The following is an 8,160-nucleotide window of genomic DNA, read 5'->3' as shown; positions in this document are numbered from 1 at the left end:
GACCGGACCGGCCACCTACTGCACATAATGAAGCATAAAAATGTGCATAAATACAAACTCACCTCAAGGTAGAATCTAATGGTTGCTCACCATAAAATCAAGCAGTTTTAAAGGCACCATGCCCTCCGTGAATAGGAGACTTTATAAAAATTTCCTTTGGCTGCATATTGCCTGCTTACTCTTTATTAGATGTATTTTCATTTTTGATCAAATATTTTTACAACACAGCCTCACTTCAGCTTGTGAATATTACCTTCAACATGCTTGTTTTGCTTTTTGGGCATTTTTGTTCTTTTACGACACCACCACAGAACCTCTGTTGGTGAAAGAGAAAAAAAAATGTGATGAACACCATACTAACTCAATGCGACATACTATATGGCGAAGGCAGAAAGTGATCTGCATTTATTCTTTGTGACGTGACTCCCTTACCAAGCTATTGCAGTATTCTAGCCTTGTTGTTGAATACAGTTTGTTTTCATATTTTACCTTAAAATGATGTCATCTTCATTTTAGACCTGTAAGAATGTTAAATTTTAAGTCTTCTAAATATTGTATAATATTCTATTATTTAGTGTATTGTTTGTTAATACTGTAAATGCGTTACGATGGCAACGGTCTGACCCAAAACAAACGTATATTTAGATGTATTATGTCTTTTTATTCTAGATTTAAACTAAATTACATCTCAAGTAATTTATTTAAATGTTTAATCAAATTTATGTTGTGAATTTAATGAATGAGACATCAAAATTGGATGCGAACATGTTAGTTTTAGAACAAAAGATCAAGCAGATTGTCCACATTTTCCATTAAATGGTAGTTTTGTTTTTTGGTACATTTTACGATACCATGATTAATGCCTTTTTAGTTGAAGAACAGTTAACATGTAACTACTTGTAAAAGTTATACAGTATTTAATGGAACAAATTAGAAAATTCATTGTTTGCCTTTTTATTTTCTAATTCAAACAAAGCTGAGCTCAGTGCATTAGTTATTTGTGGTTGCAAGTTCAATCTCACAATCTAAAAGCGTTCGAATGTAAGGGGGAGAAGTCCAATTTTACAATGACTGATGAGCTTCAACTAATCACACATATATAATCATAATGCAAAATGAATGTTGACAATATTTGATATTGAAGCCTTGCACACATACCAAGGTGTCTTTGTCACTGTTTGTTGGCATTTAACTCGTCAGCAATGCCCTGCTGCGCTCCCAGAAGATTTGCAGTTCATCACAAGGTCATCCCTCTCTTCTCTGTCTCTCCGGATGCGATCATTTCGTCGACCCTCGTCAGCATCAGCACCCAAACCCCAAACTACGGTGATATAGTGCCCCCTAGTGGTCAATATATGTAGAATAATATACAGTATAACCGTCAAGTTTTTTCAGCTCTTTTAGCTAATTTCAACCTGTGACCTCGCTGTGAACCCAGAGTCATTCAGAGTTCATGGTGTCTGAGTTGTTGTGTAAGCTTCTTTTATAATAATAAAGCGCCAAACACATGGCGGTTATGACGGGCCTTGTTTGGAAGAATCACCATTTGTGTTCATGATGGTTTCTGACCTGGATACAGATGGAAACCAGAAAAATATTTTGAGCAAAAATATAGGAACGTTTTTTATTTTTTTTAACGAATGCAGTTTTTAGCAATTTGAAGAGATATAAAATGTTTTTAAATCTACAGTAGCTTTTGTTTTCACTGTTTATTAGTACTCGTTGACAATGCCGTTCCAAAAACTGCAGTATGAACAGAAATTCCCCGTTATTTGGATTACAATTATGAAGTGATTTTGTTGTTAAAAAAAACTAAACCAGTTCCTCCTTTTGCACAAGAAAAAGACTTTATAATAAATCACCCTCATTGAATATACTTTCTGATTGGTTTTCTAAATGTAATTTTCATCAATTTAAAGTGAATTAGAACTTTCCTTAAATTACATATTTATAAATCATAAATATGTAATATAAATAGATTATAACATATTTTGATGCAAATACATAAATGCAGTCAAATTAAATGTTAAATGTGTACACTTAATGACACTTTTCGAAAGGAGTGAACTTTATTATATTTATTTATTGTTTTAGACCGTACATTCTGAATCTGTGTACTGTATCCTCTGGGCAAATTCTTAGATAATTTATCACTTTGGATGTGGGGTTTAAGAGAGATTTTGTAAAATCCAGATTACCCTTTTATTATGCACAGAACCACATTTGGTAACAGGTAATAGAAACAGATGCCTCATTGCTCATTATAATGCAGTAGAACCTTGTGATTTCTCCCAGCCGATTTTCAAACATATTGGAATATAAAAAAATTTAAATGTTTTTTTTTTTAATAAATAAATAAAATAATAATATTAAACAGGTTAACAAACCTTTATTTTTTTTATTTTTAATAAGAGATGCGTGTAAACTTTTTAAATGAAACTTTTGCGCTGATTCCGAATCTTCTCTCGTTTTTTCTCGAGCACATCAGATTTTCATGATAATTATAAATGAGGATAAAGCAGTTCAGATAACGGATGGATGGAAAATAATAATAATAATAATAATAATAATAATAATAATAATAATATTAATAAGTAATATCGTCATATATTTAATTATGTTTATGAATGAAGGGTTAGGTTCAGCATAGGTGGAATAGTTTTCTGAAACACCATGACTATATCAATTACAACACATGGTATAATCTTCCGCAAGCTTTTAAAGGTCGAATTTAAAAACAAAAAATAAAAATCTCAAAAACCTGATGTGCTAGAAAAAACTACAGACATTTTTTAAATCAGTGTCAAAAATACATTTAGGAACACATAAAACCATCTCAGATTAAAATTAGCTTTGGACCAGTGTTATTTATAATTAAGTTATTTATAATTAGACATTCGGTAGAACATGACTATCATTTTATTGCTTTACTTACCGTTATGACACTCACTGTAATTCATCCTGTCATAAAGCTTCTGTATTATTCACTTGTCTTACTATTTTGCCCTCAAACAGTGAATAAAAAAGTGTTGTACTTTAGGATTAAATCAAAAATACTACTACAACTACTACTAGTAGTAATAATAATAATATGGTGGCTTTTCCCCCCCAGATGTACTAAACAAAACGATGTTTACCTTATAAAATTACTGTTGCCCCTGGAATTAATTCTGAAATAATACATGTGTAAAAAGTGTGCCCTATACATTTTATTTTTGCTAAAAATCTAAATTTTTAGTATGACGTACAAAGCTATATAGATTTTCTTTTAATTTGAAAAGTATGGCAATTAATACTGAAATGTTTTTTTTAATGCAGCTAATACACATACTTGTAATACAAAATTCTCATGAACTGAGTATCAAATTATACGTTCATATTAATAAGAGGTTTTCTAAATACAATATCACAATATTATATAAATGCATGCATTATGCATGTTAACTACATGTATAATAATTTAAATAACTAAAACAACGTAACCATCGCCAAGTATTTTTTTAGACGAACAAACAGCATCTAAAAGTTAATGATAGTGTTTATTATTAAATGTGTCTGGTGTCATACACAGCCAAGTGTGTGATAGTATTTTGGTGGGGCGGACTCAGGCAAGTACCCAAATACCTGTGTTGTCCTGGGAACAATTCAGATTATTATCAGTCGGCGTCACCTGACCGATTTAAGTTTGGAAAACTAAATCCTGCAATTAAGTCAAGTGTTCCCATCCTGGGGCCAGTAGTCCAGAACAGCTCTAACCTTATGTTGTGGCTCAAAATTGCTTTAGAGGCTCTGCACAAATCTCTTTCTCTCTCTGTGATCCCATTATGCCCCCTTTCCATTTATACAATAGATACATAAAATATTAGCTAGTGTAAGAGAGTGTTCCTCCCTGGAGATTTAATGGAATGTGACACAAATATTGCTTCATCAAATGTTAAACATAAAGAATCATATGCGGATTCTATTATCTTATGCATTGGTGTCCTTTGGAAAGAGCCACTAGTATTTCAAATGGGCAGAAAATGTGTTCCACAGTACACAGATCTGAGATTAAGGGGCTACAAGATGGAGGTAAATTCCTATAGCGACATCTTGTTTTGGCTTTAATGTAGACTTTATACCCTGCTTCGTGCTTCATCTTGGGCCCACCAATGGAGTCTTGGAGGCCTTCAGAGTCACAGTAAGAGTCAAGACAGCCCCTCAGAATCTTTTGTTGACCCCCTGCTATTGTCTGGATCTTCAGTCATGCTGCCCCTGACGTTTTACAGTGCAGCCTAAGCATGGATATGAATTGTTGTCAAAGAGGGACAGCAATGGCAAAATTCATTGTCAATCCCTCATAAAAAAATAAAAAAAACTAAAAAAATCAGTTTTATGGGTAGTTCGATGCCTCATTGGGCTTTACATAGCGCAAACAGAATGAGGCGTGCTGGGAGTTAGGTTCCTATTTAAGAACAATTTTATCGGTGGATCCTATTGTGGACTAGACCTAGGATTGAGCCTCATTAAGATAAATCAAACCCTTTGTAATAAACGCGGTCAAGGAGGCTGCCGAAAGGCAATGGCCCATTTTTTTTTCCTTCCCCCTATTGCCTGTGTACGCTTTCCTCTTTGCTTGTACTGAGCATGCTCATAAGCATCTTGTGTGCCTTCACCTCCATCACATCTATGTTGCTGCCGGTCTTATGCATGTCATGAGTGTAAAAGCAATGATAAACTTTGACGTCCAGGGCGCAGCGGTTTTCTGTGCTACGGAGCAGAAGTAAATGCAAAAAGCTTGGTACACAAACCGGCAGTGCGTGACTTATTGGTCAAGCTCAGGGCTGACATTACTCTGCTTCTCGTGTTCATATTTCAGTTGGAAAACAGAAGGGCTTAGTTCTTAAAACACTGTTTTAGAAAAGATTCCAAGATGAAAATCAGATACCATAAAGTACAACACTTACACAGACAATAAATATAACATTTTAATGATATACTATATGATGCATGATATGTTGTTTCGATAACATCAAGCTGTCCTTTAAGGATTATATAATAGCTGTTTGTGTAGTGGTATAATCAGAAAAGCACCTCAGTATTTTTTAAGTGAATGAGCATCATCATTCACAGTAAAGTGTACAGGCATTTACAAATAGTCTCCCAAATAAAATTGTGCAATAGAATACAAAATTCAGTATTTAAATTGTAATAACTGCAGGAAGAAAGGCGGTCATTGCAGTACTATATATTTATGGTTTATGTAATACATTTGGGGAAGATGTCAGATATGGCAGTTGATATGTGCTAATATCTTTGAATTCATCCTCCTGTTTACCACAATTATCCTTTTTAGTTGAGTATTATGTTGAAAACTCAGTAACAACGGAGACAGCTAAAATGGTGTTCTGAGCTATCTCTACAACATTTGATGAAAAGAAGAAACAGGCACCAAATGTCAAATTAAATATTTATGGGAATAGCGGGATCCTCACAGTGTGAAGGAATTAAAATGTCTCCTCTCGGAACAGAACACCAGAATCACACTGGTGATGGGATCGGCGTGTCTGTAAGTTATCCCCTTCAACAGATACACGTAGTGCAAACTAAAATTAACATAATGTGAACCCACTGACATGCCATGACAATTTTTATCAATGTTTTATTTTATTCATTCTGTGTCTAAAGAATTAGTTTTTCTTTCTAACAGACTTTACCATAGATATACAATTAAATCCAGCATTAACCTAAAACTTGGAATTTAAAAAAAGAGGGAAAATGTGAACCATTATGAATTTATGTGTACAGATTCTTTTTTTTTTTTTAACAAAAGTGTGAACATTTTTAACTGGAAATATGAGACTATTGTTTTTAAATAAAGTGGTTCATAATCAAGTTTAGAACCTAAATAACAAACAGCACTTTCTTTCATGTTATTCATGTGGTGTCTTATATAATAAATACACATTTGTCAGAAAGATGAAAAAAAATTAAAAGATTTAAAAAAAAAAAGGTAAACAAAACAATTTATATCACATATGATCTGCCTCAAACTACATCAGAAAAATATCATAAACCTTAACCATAAACCAACAGTCAGTAGAAGTCATTTCAAATGACAACTCATGCTTAGTTATTATTTTTTTTAAATCTATTATTTATATGATAATGTTACGGCAATACAGTACTTTGTACTGTGTATTTTTGTAAGGTTGAGTACCGGTTAGGAACCAATTTTTGTAATTTGGGTCTGGAGCTGAAAAAGTCTGGTCCATGTCCAATAGTCGTCCATTAGGGGTTATTGAGAGGCCACAGAATAGGGAAGTTATTCTTTCCAATTATGTGGCATTTGTCTTTGCACCGCATGGGTGTGACTCAAATGTCTTTTTGACACATGAGAGTAAAACTATTTTTCTATAATCTGAGCCGACATTAATTAGTGTGATTATGTATCTGCGTGAACAACCGGTCGTTCCAATTACTTTTCTAGCATTTCACAAGTTGACTGGCGCTCTTTTACACTTCACTGTCACACTGCAAGGATTCTACCATTTATACAGTCATGGCTGGGCATGTCATGTGTTTGGAACTAAATACAGTACATGATACATACGATTAACAAATTATAATTACCTATTGTATAATCTATCAGGCTTTCAAACAAGAGTTAATAATGAGCAATGCTAACGGACCTCCGCCAAGGCCAAATAACATCAGATAGTGGTATGGTTGAGCTGCCTGTAGCTTAGCGGTTATACAGTCTGCAAAGGAATTAGAGCAGAAAATGGTGCATTAGAAGTTATTTATATATTTGCTCTGTTGTTAGGCTAATTGAAAACTGCAAATTGCCCATATGTGTGAATTTGAGTGAGAATGGTTATTTTGTCTAAACTGTATAGGTATGCACTGCGATTGACATACAAAATGGATGGATGGAGGTCATTGCAAATTGCAATTATACATTCTTGTACATACTTCAGATACAGAGAGGTGAATTAGGTGGCCCTTCAGTGATACACAGCCGAGCCTAAGGTGATGTGGCCCCATGAACCTCTAAATAGGCTCCATGTAACCAGATACACAATAACACCTGTCCTTGAAGTCTTAACTATGGCCAAATAAATGAAAGACATGTTGAAAATGGATACCCGGCATGTTATTTTAATCAAACCTTCAGATTGTTATTACTGGTCACCTGCTCACTTGGGATCAGGGCTCTGCTCAACAGGAGAAGCCAAACTAAAGCTGCATCGGCCATATGCACTCTTCAAACAGTCTGCCTCAGTCTACTGCCCCCTAATTGGATTTAATGAGTGATTTAACAACACAGCACTGCCCCATCAAATCAAACTGCTACTGTCCGCTGCACTTACGTTTGGGTCACTGCTTTGTAATGCCTACTTGTTCCAGAACCCTCCTTTCTGTAGGACTCCCGCCCTTCTGCCTCATTCCCCCGTCTTTTCCCCTCACCCTCCATCGCACCCACATAGTTGTCAAGATTCTCACAGCACGGGTGGGCCCTAAAAAGAGGGGTGTTTTGGCCGATATTGGTATTGAGCTCAGGGTGCGATCACACCTGTAGGTTAAAGGAGAGAGGGAAAAAAAATAAGACATTAGGATTGTTTAGCCTTGATGTATGTACTAGATAGCTAATTCAATTGGTGCGTCTTCAAATGAATCCGTTTGTATCAAGTTGAGTTCATCACATTTAACTATACTTTACTATTAGTATAAGTGAGTGAGAGATTAGGGTGTCTTCTGACTGACGCACAAATTTGGCATAAGATCAGAACGTCGTCATAAACTGAGAACCCCCTGTACAGTAAACATTTGTACTTTTGCTATCCACTGATAATTGTATCTTAATTGATCAGATGAGATATTTTTACTGACAAATAAGTCCAAACACCTTTCATATTCTTTAAGCACCATATTGATGGAAGGGCCAACATTACTTTCCGTACCCCATGCCTTTTTACTTGTGTGCTTTGTTTCATTTTGACATTCACATGGTAAATTAAAAAGACTAGTTTAAGAAATACCGTATGCTCATCAGTAGGAAAGGATGCAAAAAGGAAGGTGTCACTCTCCACTCAATTCATAATGCTTGAAACAATTATTAGGTTAAAGGAGAAAGGCTCTAGAGCTGAGAGAGGGAGGGGGCGCTGCTGGGTTCATTAG

This window comes from Filicampus tigris, chromosome 12, assembly GCF_054856515.1.
Source record: "Filicampus tigris isolate MCC_2025a chromosome 12, RoL_Ftig_1.0, whole genome shotgun sequence".
NCBI classification, from domain to species: domain Eukaryota; kingdom Metazoa; phylum Chordata; class Actinopteri; order Syngnathiformes; family Syngnathidae; genus Filicampus; species Filicampus tigris.
The sequence above is the reverse complement of the archived record's forward strand: the minus strand, read 5'-3'. Positions refer to the sequence as shown.